This window comes from Thamnophis elegans, chromosome 17 (assembly GCF_009769535.1).
Source record: "Thamnophis elegans isolate rThaEle1 chromosome 17, rThaEle1.pri, whole genome shotgun sequence".
Lineage (NCBI taxonomy): Eukaryota > Metazoa > Chordata > Lepidosauria > Squamata > Colubridae > Thamnophis > Thamnophis elegans.
Genome location: NC_045557.1, coordinates 8,207,091 through 8,225,616, shown reverse-complemented (window position 1 = coordinate 8,225,616; position 18,526 = coordinate 8,207,091). Strand labels below are relative to the sequence as shown.

Below are 18,526 nucleotides of genomic sequence, written 5' to 3'. Positions count from 1 at the left end.
ATAAGTGTATTTATAACTGCTGCGAAGAATATTTATAGCTTTTTAAGTTTCTCTTCTATTTTTCTCTCCCCTTTTTGTGGTTTCGGCTTCCTCTTTGAGTTTTTTTCTTCTCATCTTTTGCCTTTCCAATCAAATTTGTATTTTTTATATTCTTTATACATATCAATGCGTGAATGGTGTGGTAACTGGGTAACATACATTTTACTACACATAAATGTAGACTATTTTCTTTTCTATTTTCTTTTCTATTTTTCTTCCTTTGTATCACGTTTGTAATAGATTTTATCCTTCTCTTTAAAAGCATAATAAACATTATTTAAAAATATATATATCAGCTAAACACAAGTTAGGGAGCCTGCCAATAATGGGCACTGGGTTTGTGATGCCCACTTTTGAATTTTCCATATATACAACAACCAGTCTCTATATTTTATTTTAATGTTTGCACTTATACTCTGCTTTTGAATTTTGCATATGTAGGAAAGTAGCAGTCTGTACTACTTCTTTTTTTGCACATATTCTGTCACTGGGCACCACGTTTACAATTTTCCCTCTGTGTGTCTGTAATTGTGAACATCGGCTGACATTTCAGGCACAGGATGCCTTAATAAATTTATTCTCTCAACATTGTTCTTACATTCTTTGCTAAAAAAACAACCTAAGTCTCTCCTGTTCATTTGAAATGGTCCCAGATATTGTTTGTTCAATATGTTTTGGTCCCCACGATGTAAAAAAAAGATGTTAGGACTCTGTAAAGAGTGCAGAGAAGAGCAACAAAGAGGATTAGGGGACTGGAAGCTAAAACATAGGAAGAACGGTTGCAGGAACTGGTGATGCCTCGTTTAATGAAAAGAAGGACTAGATATGATAGCAGTCTTCCAATATTTGAGGGGCTGCCACAGAGAAGAAGGGTTGTTCTTCACAGCATGTGAGGGCAGGAGAAGAAATAATGGGTGGAAGATTATTAAAGAGAGACCCAACCAACAAGCTTAATAGTTTAATGCAAGTAACTCTGAGAAGGATCTTGGAGTCCTAGTGGACAACCATTTAAATGGGAGCCAGCCGTGAGCAGGAGCTGCCAAAAAAGCCAACACAGTTCTAGGCTGCATCAACAGAGGGATGGAATCAAGATCACGTGAAGTGTTAATAGCACTTTATAAGGCCTTTATAAGGCCACACTTGGAATACAGCATCTAATTTTGGTCGCTACAATATATAAAAGTTGTTGAGACTCTAGAAAGAGTGCAGAGAAGAGCAACAAAGACGATTAGGCGACTGGAGGCTAAAACATATGAAGAACGGTTGCAGGAACTGGGTAGGTCTAGTTTGATGAAAAGAAGGACTAGGGGAGACATGATAGCAGTCTTCCAAATCTCAGGGGCTGCCCCAAAGAAGAGGCAGTCAAACTACTCTCCAAAGCACCCGAGAGTAGAACAAGAAGCAATGGGTGGAAACTAATCGAGGAGAGAAGCAACTTAGAACTAAGGAGGAATTTCCTGACAGTGAGGACAATTAACCAGTGGTACAGAAGTTGCCTCCAGAAGTTGTGGATGCACCATCACTGGAGGTTTTTAAGAAGAGATTGGACAGCCATTTGTCTGGAATGGGGTAAAGATTCCTGCCTTGAGCAGGGGGTTAGACTAGAAGACCTCCCAGTGTCTCTTCCGGATCTGTGATTCTGCCTTTGCTGTTTTGTTAGTGGCGATTCCAGAAACCGCCGATTTAACAATTCCAAATTACAAGGGAGATTATTTTTTTAAAAGATTTTTTCTATTTAACTGGGCCGGCCACAGGCTGAGCTTGGCTCACTCTGCACAAACAAAAGAGAATTATATAACAGCGAATTATACTTTGGGAAACGTTGATTCTAATCACTGTTAAACCAAGCTTGCCAAGACCTTGCAAAGCCATTTCAATTGGGAGGGTGGAAGGGGGAGATCAGTTGGTTACCCTTCCCCTTCCATTTAAACAGGAGCCAACCGTGTGTAGCAGCTGCCAAAAAAGCCAACACAGTTCTAGGCTGCATAAACAGAGGGATAGAATCACGATCACGTGAAGTGTTAGTACCACTTTATAAGGCCTTAGTAAGGCCACACTTGGAATACGGCATCCAGTTTTGGTCCCCACGATGCAAAAAAAGATGTGGAGACTCTAGAAAGAGTGCAGAGAAGAGCAAGAAAGAGGATTAGGGGACTGGAGACTAAAACATATGAAGAACGGTTGCAGGAACTGGGCATGGCTAGTTTAATGAAAAGAAAGACTAGGGGAGACATGATAGCAGTCTTCCAATATTTGAGGGGCTGCCCCAAAGAAGAGGGAGTCAAGCTATTCTCCAAAGCACCTGAAGGCAGGACAAGAAGCAATGGGTGGAAACTAATCAAGGAGAGAAGCAACTTAGAACTAAGGAGAAATTTCCTGACAGTGAGAACAATTTATCAGTGGAACAACTTGCCTCCAGAAGTTGTGAGTGCTCCAACACTGGAAGTTTATAAGAAGATGTTGGACAGCCATTTGAAATGAATTGCTGAACTGGCTGTCACATTCAAATTGATTAGGGTTAAAACAAGGCCTGCCCCAAAGTACACATCAAACTTTATTCATTCATTCAACCAATTTTGTTGTATACATGATGTACCATGACAATAAATGCTAGGCCATACTATACTATTGTATACATTCGTTCATTCATATCTCACCTTTATCATTTTTATAAATAACTCAAGGAGACAAACTTATGTATGTTTGTCCTTCCTCCCGCTGGCTTTCATGCCTAAGGCGGGACTAGAACTCACTATCTCCTGATTCCTAGCCAAATCCAATTGTTTTCCTCAAAGATTAAATTTGGAGAATTGGTTTGGAATCTTCAGCTGTCCAACCAGCTGCTGTTTTTCTAAGACCCCCCAAACAGAGGATTCCCACAATTCAAAACAAACCAGATTACGCCACTAGCAAGCCCAGTTACATTAACTGAGTTCTCCTAACACATTCAGCCCAACCCATAAGCCGTGTTCTAGCTTCATGGGAAGGCTTGATTCCCAGAAGAAGCCAAGAGTTAGATTTTCTACCACAACCCACAGACTTCTCAACTGCCTTTCATTCAGATGATGAGTTTGTCGCGTGAACGCAGCCGCAAAAAAAAATCTTTCCAGTCATCGGCTCCCCCTCCAGGGTAAATTGATGCAAAGGTACTTAAATGAAGAGTTTCTTGGTAGGTGAGGGTGCTGGGAGCTCTAGTTTTAGAACTTCCAGAGAACCACTTCCAAGAACAGATATCGTAGCTTGATATAAGAAGGATTTGAGGCCCATCATTTTCAACTTAGGGATGTGGTGGCTCAGTAGTAGGCTAAGACGCTGAGCTTGCCGATCAGAAAGGCCGGCAGTTCGGCGGTTCGATTCCCTAGCGCCGCATAATGGAGTGAGCTCCCGTGACTTGTTCCAGCTTCTGCCAACCTAGCAGTTCGAAAGCACGTAAAAAATGCAAGTAGAAAAATAGGGACCACCTTTGGTGGGAAGGGAAGAGCGTTCCGTGTGCCTTTGGCGTTGAGTCATGCCAGCCACTTAACCACGGAGACGTCTTCGGACAGCGCTGGCTCTTCGGCTTTGAAATGAAGATGAGCACTGCCCTCTAGAGTCGGGAACGACTAGCACACATGTGCGAGGGGAACCTTTACCTTTACCTATTTTCAACTTTCTTTTTGCCCACTGCCCGAATGCAGAGTCCTTGACTTACGACCGTTTGTTTAGTGACCGTTTGAAGTCACAAAAGAACTGGAAAAAAGTGATTTAGAACCTGTTTGTCCCCTAATCAAAATTTGAATATTTGGCAACTGATTCATATTTACGATGGAAGCAGCTCCCGGGGGTCACGGGATCAACCTTCCCAAATGGCTTCCTACAAGCAAAGGCGTGTGTGTCTGTGTGTGTGTAAGTCAGATTTGCTTAATGACGGCATCATTCCTCTTAACAACGGCAGCGTTTCGCTTAACAACTGTGGCAAAAATGGGACAAAACTCATCGGATTTGCTAAACAATGGAAATGTTGGGGCCTAAGGAGAGAAATACCTGTGCTTGCCTTCTTGGGTAGCTGGCTCTGAGCCCTGAATGCCAACGACTTAGAAGAAGAAGAAGAAAAAAAATTCTTATTTCTCTCGACTTGGCCTGGACTGACCCCCGCCGTTGCTATCTTACCTACGTTCCCCGAGAAAATAAATCCTGCTTCCCCTTCCTTCCTTCTTTCTTTCCATCCCTTCCAACCCCAGAGAAAAGCAGCTCAGCTAGCTTAATTCGGCAGGAGCTGATCCCGAAGGCAAAAACAATCCGAAACCGCAACCGTAAAGTGAGCGAACCCTGGGCCAAACTTTGACGACGCACGACGCCTGGACCTCAGCTGCCCCGTTCGCTCCTGAGAGGTGCAGGGAAAGAATTGGAGTGGAATCAAAACACACCCTGGGGTGACAAAAGAACAACGCGCAGTGGGCAGCCGCTGATCTATTTGCCCAGCCGGCAGGAGAAACGAGAAGTTTTCTCCCGCCACTGGTTGCATTTCAACGCCGGAGCAGATGGGCACGCCGGGAGTCCGGTTGGCATTGCGTAACCCACTGGATCTCCTCCGCCACATCCTCCCTTCGCTCCGTCTTCGTTCAGGTCCTGCAAAGTAGCCAGGACGGCCGTTTCCCATCGGTGAGACAACTTTGCTGCCGACGGAGTCTCTCCGTCGTCAGGGCGGTGTTTTCGTCGAGTCTACATCGTGCCACCCAAGCCCGCCATGCCGTTTGCCGAACTTCTGGACCAAGTGGGTGGTATGGGACGCTTCCAAATCTTCAACGTAGCCCTGCTGTGTTTTCCGATGCTCCTGATGGCAGCTCACAAACCTCTTGCAGAATTTCACAGCCGGGATTCCCGGGCATCACTGCCGGGTGGTGCCAAGCAAAGGGTGCGCCGACGGGAATGCCACGGGAAACGCGGATTGCCGGGCGCTGCTGAGGGCGTTCATCCCCCAGGATGAGGCCTGGAGGCCGGAGAAGTGTTGGCGTTTTGTCACCCCCCAATGGCAGCTGTTGGAGTTGAACTCAACGGGACGGGAGCCAACGGAGGCCGAGCAGGAGCCGTGTCTGGATGGGTGGACCTACGAAGGGACAGTCTTCACATCCACCATTATAACCGAGGTAAGAAGAATGCTCGCTTATTGACGTGGTGGAAGGTCGCTAGGCTCCTCCTTAGACATATTAACAGAGTTGGAAGGGACCTTGGAGGTCATCTAGTGCAACCCATTGCCCAAGCAGGAGACCCTACACCGTTTCTGACAGAGGGCAGTCCTGTCTCTTCTTGAAAGCCTCCATGGATGAAGCTCCCGCAACTTCTGAAGGCAACTTCTGTTCCATGGGTGGATTGTTCTCCCTGTCAGGAAATTCCTCCTTATTTCCAGGTTGAATCTCTCCTTGGTCAGTTTCCATCCATTCTTCCTTCTCTGGTGCTTTGGAAATAGCTTGGCCCCTTCCTCCTCTCTGTGGCAGCCCTCAAAGATTGGAAGATGCTCTCCTGTCTCCCTTGGTCCTTCTATTCACTAGACTAGCCAAGCCCAGTTCCTGCAACTGTTCACCTTTGGTGGGAAGGGAACAGCGCTCCATGCACCTTTGGAGTTGAGTCATTGCCGGCCACATGACCACCGAGACATCTTCGGACAGCGCTGGCTCTTCGGCTTTGAAATGCAGATGAGCACTGCCCCCTAGAGTCGGGAACGACTAGCACATGTGCGAGGGAAACACTATGTGATAGTGTCCCATCTTGAACAGGGGGTTGGACCAGATGACCTCCAAGGTCCTCTCCAAGCCTATTATTCTGTCTTCTTGGTTCTCATATCTTGGGCATGATGTTCTTCTGAACTTCACAGGTCCTTTTAGCCCTTCTCTCTCTGTTTGGAGGGCCAACGCCACCCGTGTTGTGGATTACGATATTTCTATTCCTGTCCTCCTGCAGTGGGACCTGGTGTGCGATTTCCGGAGCCTCCAGCAGTTGGCTCAGTCTATCTACATGGCTGGTGTGCTGGTGGGTGCCATCATCTTTGGGGGCCTCTCTGACAAGTAAGAAGTAGATTTTTTTTCCTTTGAAAAGAAACCAGCTTCTTTTGACCATTATTGGAAGCTTGGTGGTTGTGACAACGGATCCATCAAACATTGATTCGCAGTCTAATGCCACAGTGATGTCTTGTTGAAAGTAACTTTGTTAAGCAAAGCTCTTTTGGAGACAAAAATGATGAAGGGTTATACTCTTTATATAGATATTTATACTCTATCTATCATCTATCTATCTATCTATCTATCTATCTATCTATCTATCTATCTATCTATCTATCTATCTATCTGATAGAGATAGATAAATAGATAGATAGATAGATGGATGGATGGATGGATGGATAGATGATGTATAGATGATGTATGTATATATATATATGGATAGATAGATAGATGATAGATAATGATGAATTTAAAGATGTATGTATGTATATATGGATAAGATGATAGATAGATAAATGATAGATAGATAGATAGATAGATAGATAGATAGATGTATAGATGATGTATATATGCATATATGGATAAATGATAGACAGACACAGACAGACAGATGATAGATAATGATGTATGTATGTATGTATGTATGTATGTATGTATGCATGCATGCATGCATGCATGCATGGATAGATAGTCAGACAGACGATAGATAGATAGATAGATAGATAGATAGATAGATAGATAGATAGATCTGTGTGTGTGTGTGTGTGTGTATACACAAACACACATATATTGTATAACCCATTTATCATTTTGTCCCCCAAACAGATGAATATACATTCATCTTTCCTTGCACTTTTCCTTTATATGTTTTTCCTAGTCCATCTTTATTTTTTTTAGCTTTGGGTTTTTAAACCTTTAATAAAAAATTAGGATTGAAAGAACCCAGAGTCTTGAAGGGTTCTAACTCCCTACAGATAGTCCTTGATTTATGACCACAATTTCCATGGCTAAAGAAGGCAGCTGTTAAGTGAATTTCCCCCCATTTTATGACCTTTCGCACCACAGTGGTTAAGGGAAACTCAGTCACACGGTCGTTAAGCGAATCTGGCTTCCCCATTGAGTTTGCTTGTCCAAAGGTTGCAAAAGGGGATCGTGTTGACCCCGGGACACTGTTCTAAATACATACCAGTTGCCAAGCATCCAAATTTTGATCATGCCACCATTCAGTCATAAGTACGAGGACCTGTCCTATATCGCTTTCCTTCAACGCCATTGTGACTTTGAATGGTCACTAAATTAATGGTCATAAGGTGAGGACTAGCTGTACTTTCCTCTGGCCATCCATCTCCCCTCTATCCTTCTTCAGGACGGGGACACGCGCACAGACACCCTCATGATATTTCCACAGTGCCACAAACACACCAGGTTGATATATATTTATTTTTCCTCCTTGTAGATTCGGGCGGAAGGCTTTACTTCTTTGGTCGTGTTTCCAGATGGCCGTTTCTGGATCCTGCACGGCGTTCGTCCCCAGCTTCAGCGCTTACTGTGTCTTGCGCTTCCTAACCGGCATGGCTGTTTCCGGGGTTGGCCTCAATTGTGTGTCCTTGTGTAAGTTCTCTCCCTCTGGCAACTCCGAATACGACGCCTCCTGCAAAACGGCTGGCTGTGGGATTCTGGGAGTTGAAGTCCACCCATCTTAAAGCACGCTGGCTGTGAGATTCTGGGAGTTGAAGTCCACCCATCTTAAAACATGTTGGCTGGGGGATTCTGGGAGTTAGTAGCAGTAGTAGTAGTAGTTAGACTTATATACCGCTTCATAGGGCTTTCAGCCCTCTCTAAGCGGTTTACAGAGTCAGCATATCGCCCCCAACAATCTGGGTCCTCATTTCACCCACCTCGGAAGGATGGAAGGCTGAGTCAACCCTGAGCCGGTGAGATTTGAACAGCTGAACTGCAGTCAGCTGAAGTAGCCTGCAGTGCTGCATTTAACCACTGTGCCACCTCGGCTCTATAACCTCGGAGTTGAAGTCCACCCATCTTAAAGCATGCTGGATGGGGGATTCTGGGAGTTGAAGTCCACCCATCTTAAAGCATGCTGGCTGGGGATTCTGGGAGTTGAAACCAGGCTTAATAGTGTGACTGTGGGAGGGATCTTGGAGTCTTAGACAACCAGCTAAATAGGAGCCAGTAGTGTGCGGCAGCAGCCAAAAAAGCCAATGCAATCCTAAATTGCATTAACAGAGGGATACAATCAAGATCAATAGGGATACTAATACCACTCTATCAAGTTTTGGTAAGGCCACACTTGGAATATTGCATCCTGTTTTGGTCACTACACTATAAAAAGAATATTGAGGCTCTAGAAAAAGTGCAGACAAGAGCAACCAGGATGATTAGGGGGCTGGAGGCTAAAACATACGATGGACGGTTGCAGGAACTGAGCCTGGCTAGTCTAGGGAAGAGAAGGACCAGGGGAGACAGGATAGCAATCTTGCAATATTTGAGGGGCTGCCATAGAGAGGAGGAGGGGGACAAGCTATTTTCCAAAGCCACTGAAGGCCAGAGAAGGAAGAATGGATGGAAACCGACCAAGGAGAGATTCAACCTGGAAATAAGGAGGAATTTCCTGACAGGGAGAACCATCAACCCATAGAACAGAAGTTGCCTTGGGAAGTTGTGGGAGCTTCATCCCTGGAGGCTTTCAAGAAGAGACTGGACTGCCCTTTGTCAGAAATGGTGTAGGGTCTCCTGCTTGGGTGAGGGGGGTTGGACTAGATGACCTCCAAGGTCCCTTCCAACTCTGTTCCATCTTTTTTTCTAGCTGTGGAGTGGACACCGATGCATTCTCGAGCCACGGTCAGCATGGTAACTGGGTACAGCTACAGCCTTGGGCAGTTCATCCTCGCAGGAGTGGCGTACGCCATCCGGGACTGGCGTTGGCTTCAGTTGGCCGTGTCCATCCCCTATTTCGCCTTCTTCCTCTATGGCTGGTAGGTGCTTTGCAACCTTTGCAACTGAAGATGCTGTACGGCAAGGGTACGGCGTTCAGTTTTGGTCCCCAAGATGTAAAATAGATGTGGAGACTCTGGAAAGAGTGCAGAGAAGAGCAAGAAAAAGGATTAGGGGACTGGAGGCTAAAACGTATGAAGAACGGTTGCAGGAACTGGGCATGTCTAGTTTAATGAAAAGAAGGACTAGGGGAGATTTTTAATGCTCTATCTATGAAATGGGCACTTTTCCACAGAAGCACCTTGATTTCCCAACAAGGAGCTGGAATAGTCCTAATTGTCTCCAGAGAGATGATTTACTCTCTGGAGACAAATACTGTGGGGGTAAGACATCCCTAACACCCCTCAGTGTGTGTGTTCTGTTAAGATACAGCGTTAAAATGGCTTTTACTGTACTACTGTAAAATGGCTTCTAATGTACAGCACAGCAGAGTTGCCATGGTAACGGCTTCACAGTAATCCAAAAGGGGGCTCCCTCTGGTAAAGGGAAAAATATGACATGGCCACTTTTCCGCAGAAGCACCTAGATGTAAAAAAGATGCGGAGACTCTGGAAAGAGTGCAGAGAAGAGCAACAAAGAGGATTAGGGGACTGGAGGCTAAAACATATGAAGAACGGTTGCAGGAACTGGGTAGGTCTAGTTTAAGGAAAAGAAGGACAGGGGAGACATGATAGCAGTCTTCCAATATCTCAGGGGCTGCCCCAAAGAAGAGGGAGTCAAGCTATTCTCCAAAGCACCTGAGGCAGGACAAGAAGCAATGGGTGAAAACTAATCAAGGAGAGAAGCAACTTAGAACTCAGGAGAAATTTCCTGACAGTGAGAACAATTAATCAGTGGAACAACTTGCCTCCAGAAGTTTTGAACGCCCCAACACTGGGAGTTTTTAAGAAGAGGTTGGATAACCAGTTGTCTGAAGTGGTGTAGGGGTTTCCTGCCTGAGCAGGGGGTCAGACTAGAAGACCTCCGAGGTCCCTTCCAACTCTGTTATTCTATTTTATTCTAAGAGTGGGGACATTAATTTTCCCGTATGAGAAACTGGGACTAGTGTGGAAGGCGAACCAAGAAGGCTCTGAAGCAGTGGTGAAATTCAATTTTTAAACTACTGGTTCTGTGGGTGTGGCTTGGTGGGCGTGGCAGGGGAAGGATACTGCAAAATCTCCATTCCCACCAGGGGTGGGTTGTTGCCGGCATTACTGTCAGTTCGGTGCGCAAAAAAAGGAATGGGGAGGGAATGGAGATTTGCAGTATCTTCCCCTGCCACGCCCACCAAGCCAAACCCACAGAACCGGTAGTAAAAAAAATTGAATTTCATCACTGGGTTTTATGCATTATATGTGTTAGGTATTTTTTCGCTGGTCTTTCCTTTTTTGTAAACGGTGTAGTCAAAAAAACCTCTTATGAATAAAACTTTTTTAAAAAGAGAAAAAGAATTGGTCTCTACAACTTGGCGGCAAGCTACGTCGCCAATACAGGTAGTCCTCGACTTATGACGACGGCGATGACTCAGGAGCCTGGGCTGAAAGAGGGGAAAGCAGGGCAGAATGAGAGAGGGTGGGGGGAAAAGAGATCCATGGAATGAAAATTAGGGAGATGCTTCTCTTCACCAAAATTTGCCGGCTTTCAACCCATGGGCTGTTTCTGCCCGGCCCCTCCGTTTCCACCGCTCTTTCCGTTTCTCTCTCGGGCAGGTGGTTCAGAGAGTCTGCCCGCTGGTATGCCACGATGGGCAAACTCGACCAGGCGCTGAAAGAGCTGCAGAAGGTCGCTCGGACAAATGGGAAAAAGGATTGCCAGGAGAAGCTCAGCCTGGAGGTATAAGATCCAGAAAGCAATGTAGCTGGGTTGTGTTCTTAGGCAAGCATGAAGGGATTTCCTTTCCTTTCTCCTCCTTTCCTTTCCCCCTTCTCTCTCTTCCCTTCCCCTCTCTCCATCCCTCCCCACATTCTCAAAAATGATGAACGTATCTGATATTCCTTCCTTCTGCTATTTGCCTCACAACAACCACCTTGTGAGGTGAATTGGGCTGAGACAGGGGGACTGGCCCATAGTCACCAGCTGGCTTTCATGCTTAAGATGGAATTCTCTGGTTTCTAGCTGATGCCTTCACCACTAGACACCAAACTGTCTCTTCATCCATCCATCCATTAATCCATCCATCCACCCACCCATTAGTACTTCCATCCATCCATCCACCCACCCATCCATGAATTCTTCCATCCACTCACCCACCCATCCACGAATCCTTCCATCCATCCATCCATTCATCCATCCGTCCATCCATCCATCTGTCCATCCATCCATCTGTCCATCCATCCATTAATCCATCCATCTATTAATCCATCCATCCATCCTTTAATCCATTCATCCATCTATCCATCCATCGATCTATCCATCCATTAATCCATCTATCCATCCACCCATCCATCCATTAATCCTTCCATCCACCCATCTACAAATCCATCCATCCATTAATCCATCCATCCATCCATCTATCCATCCATCTATTAATCCATCCATCCATTATTCCATCCATCCATTAATCCATCCATCCATTAATCCATCCATCCACCCACCCACCCATTAGTACTTCCATCCATCCACCCATCCATGAATTCTTCCATCCACTCACCCACCCATCCACGAATCCTTCCATCCATCCATATCATCCCTCCATCCGTCCATCCATCCATCTGTCCATCCATCCATCTGTCCATCCATCCATTAATCCATCCATCTATTAATCCATCCATCCATCCTTTAATCCATTCATCCATCTATCCATCCATCGATCTATCCATCCATTAATCCATCTATCCATCCACCCATCCATCCATTAATCCTTCCATCCACCCATCTACAAATCCATCCATCCATTAATCCATCCATCCATCCATCTATCCATCCATCTATTAATCCATCCATCCATTATTCCATCCATCCAGTAATCCATCCATCCATTAATCCATCCATCCACCCACCCACCCACCCACCCATTAGTACTTCCATCCATCCCCCACCCACCCATCCATGAATTCTTCCATCCACTCACCCACCCATCCACGAATCCTTCCATCCATCCATCCATCTGTCCATCCATCTGTCCATCCATCCATCTGTCCATCCATCCATTCATCTATTAATCCATCCATCCATCCTTTAATCCATCCATCCATCTATCCATCCATTGATCTATCCATCCATTAATCCATCTATCCATCCACCCATCCACCCATCCATCCATTAATCCTTCCATCCACCCATCTACAAATACATCCATCCATTAATCCATCCATCCATCCATCTATCCATCCATCTATTAATCCATCCATCCATTATTCCATCCATCCATTATTCCATCCATCCATTAATCCATCCATCCATTAATCCATCCATCCACCCACCCACCCACCCATTAGTACTTCCATCCATCCACCCACCCACCCATCCATTAATCTTTCCATCCACCCACTCACCCAACCATTAATTCTTCCATTCATCCACCCATCCATCCATCTGTCCATCCATCCATTAATCCATCCATCAATCTATCTATCTATCTATCCATTAATCCATCCATCCATCCATTAATCCACCCACCCACCCATTAATCCTTCCATCCATCCACCCATCCATCCATCTGCCCGTCCATCCATTAATCCACCCATCTATTAATCCATCCATCCATCTATCCATCCATTAATCCATCCATCCGTCCATTCATCTATCCATCCATTCCATCCTGCGCTGTTCTCCATGCCAAAAGTTCCAAGCACCTGGAAATAGGCAGCAAATCAAAATTTGTCCATTGATCATTTAATCTTTGCAAATTCTGACAAAGGAGCTTTGTGGCGCCCAAAACAGTCAATTCTTTTTCGGCCTGTTTTCCCAGGTTTTGAAAGCCAGTCTCCAGACACATAATTCCTCAGCCAACACCAAGTTCCCGGTGGCTGATTTGGTGCGGACGCCGTCCCTGCGCCGAGTCACTTTATGCCTTTCCTTCGTCTGGTAAGCAAAGCGGAAGGAAGATACCCCAAAAGAGAAACCGGGGGGAGGGGAGGGAGCAAAGCAAAGCTTAATTCTTCTTGGATTCGTGAATATAGGTAGTCCTCAACTTACGACTAAGAGACGCGGTGGCTCAGTGGCTAAGATGCTGACCTTGTTGATCAGAAAGGTCGGCAGTTCAAATCCCTAGCGCCACGTAACGGAGTGAGTTCCTGTTACGTCTCTCAGCTTTCTGCCAACCTAGCAGATTGAAGCACGTGAAAATGCCCAAGGCAGAACTAGAACTCACCATCTCCTAGTGCTCAGCCCAAAGTCACCCAGTTGCCATTCAACCCTAAGGCAGAACTAGAACTCACCATCTCCCTAGTGCTCAGCACCAAAGTCACCCAGTTGCCTTTCAACCCTAAGGCAGAACTAGAACTCACCATCTCCAATGCTCAGCCCAAAGTCACCCAGTTGCCTTTCAACCCTAAGGCAGAACTAGAACTCACCATCTCCTAGTGCTCAGCCCAAAGTCACCCAGTTGCCTTTCAAACCCTAAGGCAGAACTAGAACTCACCATCCCCTAGTGCTCAGCCAAAGTCACCCAGTTGCCTTTCAACCCTAAGGCAGAACTAGAACTCACCATCTCCTAGTGCTCAGCCCAGAAGTCACCCAGTTGCCATTCAACCCTAAGGCAAAACTAGAACTCACCATCCCCTAGTGCTCAGCCCCAGTCACCCAGTTGCCATTCAACCCTAAGGTAGAACTAGAACTCACCATCCCCTAGTGCTCAGCCCAAAGTCACCCCAGTTGCCATTTAACCCTAAGGCAGAACTAGAACCCACCATCCCCTAGTGCTCAGCCCAAAGTCACCCAGTTGCCTTTCAACCCTAAGGCAGAACTAGAACTCACCATCTCCTAGTGCTCATCCCAAAGTCACCCAGTTGCCTTTCAACCCTAAGGCAGAACTAGAACTCACCATCCCCTAGTGCTCATCCCAAAGTCACCCAGTTGCCATTCAACCCTAAGGCAGAACTAGAACTCACCATCTCCTAGTGCTCAGCCCAAAGTCACCCAGTTGCCTTTCAACCCTAAGGCAGGACGAATCAGCACCACAGACATTTTAATTTCTTTAAATCCATTGGCCACTCTAGGTTCTCCACCAGCTTTGCCTATTATGGTCTGGCAATGGACCTGCAGAATTTTGGCGTCAGCATCTACCTTATCCAGGTGATCTTCGGCGCAGTAGACATTCCGGCAAAGTTGGTGGCTTTCCTTGTCATCTGCTATTCCGGCCGTCGCAAACGCTCAGGCGTTAAGCCTCATCTTAGCTGGGCTGTCCATCGCGGGGAACATCTTTGTGTCCCATGGTAAGTTTCCAGGACTGGACTGACCGGTAGTTTTATTTCTGCAAAATAAGCAAAATAATTTCACAGTTTATCTTTCTTCTTGTTCTGACCGAGGCTTCCCCAGAGCATGAAGCCAACTCCTTGTCCCAACAAAAACCCTTTATTAATTGACTGTGAATTCCGCTCCTTCACATTCAGCAAAATCTTTCGAGGGAGGATTTACGGTCACAGACCTTATCTGGCTTGGAGAGCTGCCAGGCTGATATCTGCAAAGCTTGGCCAGGAGTCTCAGAGAGTCATGAACCAATTAAGCGAACTAATGGACTTCTGCAAACTCCACTCCCCTTTCGCTCCTCTTTTATTTCCTCTGGGAGGGACCATTCACCGTCCCCCTGTGGCCTTCCTCCCAAGTCGACTCCTGTTCTTTAGCTCTTCCCTTCGTGTCTGGCAGCTCTGCGCATGCGCACACTGGGAACAGGCTCCCGCTGTTCTTCTGCCTCACTGATGTCTGACTCCAAAGGCAGCTGATAACTGTTGGACGGCCCTGGCCCCCTCTCTGCCTCCGACACAGAGCCCTCCTCAGAGCCTTCCCCAGACTCCAGGACTGGCCCAGGTTCCTCCCCAACCCTCCTCACTGTCCCTCCACTGGTGGGTCACAACAGATATGCTGATTAATCCATAGGACCTTCCAAGTAATATAAGTAGGGTGCTGAACTAGAATTCACCTCCTCCCAGTTTTCTGATTCGGCACCTTCATCAAGAAACCGAAATCCCATCAAGGCAACACCCAGTTGACGTTCTGATCTTTTCTAGATATGCAGATCCTAAGGACCATCTTTGCTGTCTTTGGAAAAGGATGTCTGGGGGCATCTTTCAGCTGCGTCTTTTTATACACTGGAGAACTCTACCCTACAGTGATCAGGTACCACTCAGCGATATTCTGGGATAATGTTAGAAGCTCCCGCCAAACAGTTTGCCTCTGAAAACATGGGTGGTTGGCTTTCATTGCAACGTAACTGTGGAATTAAAGAGAGGGAAATCTCAGAATAACAGAATGCAGGAAGTCCTCAATCTACGACCACAAACCGAGCCCAATATTTATGTTGTTAAGTGAGACATTTTGTTAGGGAGTTTTGCGCCATTTTACAAACTTTTCCTTGCCACATTGGTTAAGTGAATCACTCGTCATCCTCATTTAACAACCCCATAATAATCCCTTGCGGGGGTGGAGTCAGGGCAACGGAATGGAGCTAGCAGAGTGTTTAATGGCCCGATGCCCTTCTTGTTGCCAATGCGGAGTTTTGTTCAGCAGAGATATTCTCAGTGTGCCGAGAGAAAGAGAGAATATCTGCCTCTACCTAGGATTGAACTCACAGCCTCCTGATTGTGAGGTGAGAACTCCACTTTTAGGCCACCGCACCACTCTGCTCAGTGAATCACTGCAGCTGTTAAACTACTAACGAGGTTGTTAAGTGAATCGGGCCTCCCCCTTGACTTGGCTTGTACAGACATTCAGAAAAAGGCAATCACATGACTCCTGGACACTGCAACCGTCATAAATGTGAGTCAGCGAGTCAAGTGTCTGAATGTAAATCATGTGACCCCGGGGACTCTGCAAGAGACGTCATGCATGTCTCACTTGAATGACCATACTGCTTAACAATGAGTTTTCCAACTCTCTCTATCAGTGCTTTGTAAATCGAGGAGTAACCGTATGCTATAACTCCCAGCGCCCTGGCCAGGTGCAAGGATTATTGGGAGTTGTAGTTCCACCACGCCCAGAGAACTGAGTTGGGTGAAGGTGAGTTTAATTAAAACTTAATTCTTCCCTGTTTGCACGTCAGGCAAACCGGGATGGGCTTTGGGAACACCATGGCGCGTATCGGGGGGATCGTGGCCCCTCTGGTGAGGATGACCAGCGAGTATTTCCCATCCCTTCCGCTTGTCATCTATGCCACGGCCCCAATCGTCTCCGGGATGGCCGCCTGTTTCCTGCCCGAGACTTTAAATGTTCCGCTACCAGATACAATAGAAGACGTAGAGAGCAGGTCAGTAATAATAGGACTTGCTAGTCCTTGTTTGTTGTGTGTTTAATTGCACCTAGAAAATTCTAGGTGCTGTTGTGGCCCGTCAGCAGCGAGCAGAGCTGGCAGCAGAATTCGGACAGTGAGGAGGGTTGGGGAGGAACCTGGGCCAGTCCTGGAGTCTGGGGAGGCTCTGAGGAGGGCTCTGTGTTGGAGGCAGAGAGGGGGCCAGGGCCGTCCAACAGTTATCAGCTGCCTTCGGAGTCAGACATCAGTGGGGCAGAAGAACAGCTGGAGCCTGTTCCCAGTGTGCGCATGCGCAGAGCTGCCAGACGAAGGGAGCAGCTAAAGAACAGGGGTCGACTTGGGAGTAAGGCCACAGGTGGACGGTGAATGGCCCCTCCCAGAGGAAATAAAAGAGGAGCGACAGGGGAGTGGAGTTTGCAGGAGACCATTAGTTCGCTTCATTGGTTCGTGACTCTCCAAGACTCCTGCCCAAGTTTTGCCCAAGTCTGTGACTGTAAATCCTCCCTTGAAAGACTTTGCTGGATGTGAATGAGCAGAATTCACAGGGAATACTAAAAGGTTTTTTTTTGTCAGGACCAGGAGTTGGCTTTCATGCTCTTGGGAAGCCTCGGTCAGAACAGGTGGTGGGAGGGAGGGGAAGAAACTTGAAGGAACCCTTTTAGTAGACAGTTGGTGTCAGGCAAATCAAAAGTCACATGTTGAATCAATAAGCCAAGATCCATCAACTTTGGGACTTGATTTAGTTTCAGTGTTTCTCAACCGTGACAACTTTAGCCTACAGTTTCCTTGGAAAGATTTTTCATTTGATTTGCCATTGCCTCCTTTCTAGGGCTGAGAGCAAGGGACAGGCACAGTGTCACCCAAATGCCTTTCATGCCTAAGACAGGACTAGAACTCACCCTCTCCTGGTGGTTGGCCCAAAGCTACCCAGCTGGCTTTCATGCCTAAACTGGGACTAGAACTCCCCACATCCTGGGGATTAAAGTCACATAGATGGCTTTCATGCCTAAAGCGGGACTAGAACTCCCTGTCTCCTGGTGATTAGCCCAAAGTCACTCAGGCAGCTTTCATACTTAAGGTAGAACTACAACTCACCTTCTCCTGGTGATTGGCCCAAAGTCACCCAGCCAGTATTTATGCCTAAGGCAGCTCTAGAACTCACAATCGGTTCCACCACAAAACCCGCGGTAGACAAAAGTGCGCTCGACGAAAGCGCGTACATGACGTCATCATAGCGCGACGAAAACATTGCGCTGTGATCGATAAATGTAAAAATAAAGCGAAAACCTTACCCTACCCCCCCCAAACCTAACCCTAAACCTAACCCTAAATCTAACCCTAAACCTAACCCTTAACCTAACGCTAAACGTAACCCTAACGCTCTAAACCTAACCCTAACCCTTAACCTAACCCTAACCCTAACCCTTACCTTTATGTGAATCGGCTTGCTTTAATTTTATTTTTATTTCAATTTTTAATTTTTTTCGTCGCGCTGTGACGAAATGCGTGCTTTCGGCGAGCGCGCTTTTGTGGACCGCGGTTTTGACGGGTCACGCTCACAATCTCCTAGCGTCTTGACCACTGCAAAGAAACTACCTTTCAATATGTTGTGTTACTTTGCCAAGCGGATGCCTTAAACTGCCCCCTCTGCCTTTCAATCCTCCTTCCTCTTTTAATTGCCCTGTCTTAGGAGCGTGGAGAAAGAAGAGAGAGAAAACGGCGGAAAAGACGAGGTTTGTCGTCCAGGCGCAGTTTCTCCTGGATATGAAAGAAATGAAAGAGACGGAAAAAGATCCAGGCTACCAGAAAACCTGGGAAATAGAGACACGGGAGGAGTCGGAATGGAAGTTTCCTCGGATACCCCCAAGGAGCCATCCACGATTCCCAATGCATTAGGATAATGTTGTTAAACCCAGTAATAGCGCATTAAAGAAACGTCTTGCTTTCTTATAGCATATCCAAGTGGAGGCATTTGCTAAGTAGAAAATTCTAAATAGGGGTGAGCAATCAAGATCGACCCAGAGATTGGTTTCAAAGTCTGTCTGCAACTAATCGGGCTTTTAATATCAACAATTAAAGAAGGAGGAGGAGGAGGGAGGAGGAGGAGGAGGAGGAG

The 18,526-nt window shown here is 46.5% G+C and overlaps 1 pseudogene; it reads left to right on the top strand.

Moving 5' to 3' along the window:
- Positions 1 to 4,765: 4,765 nt before the first annotated feature.
- Positions 4,766 to 18,526, top strand: LOC116520006 (annotated as a pseudogene).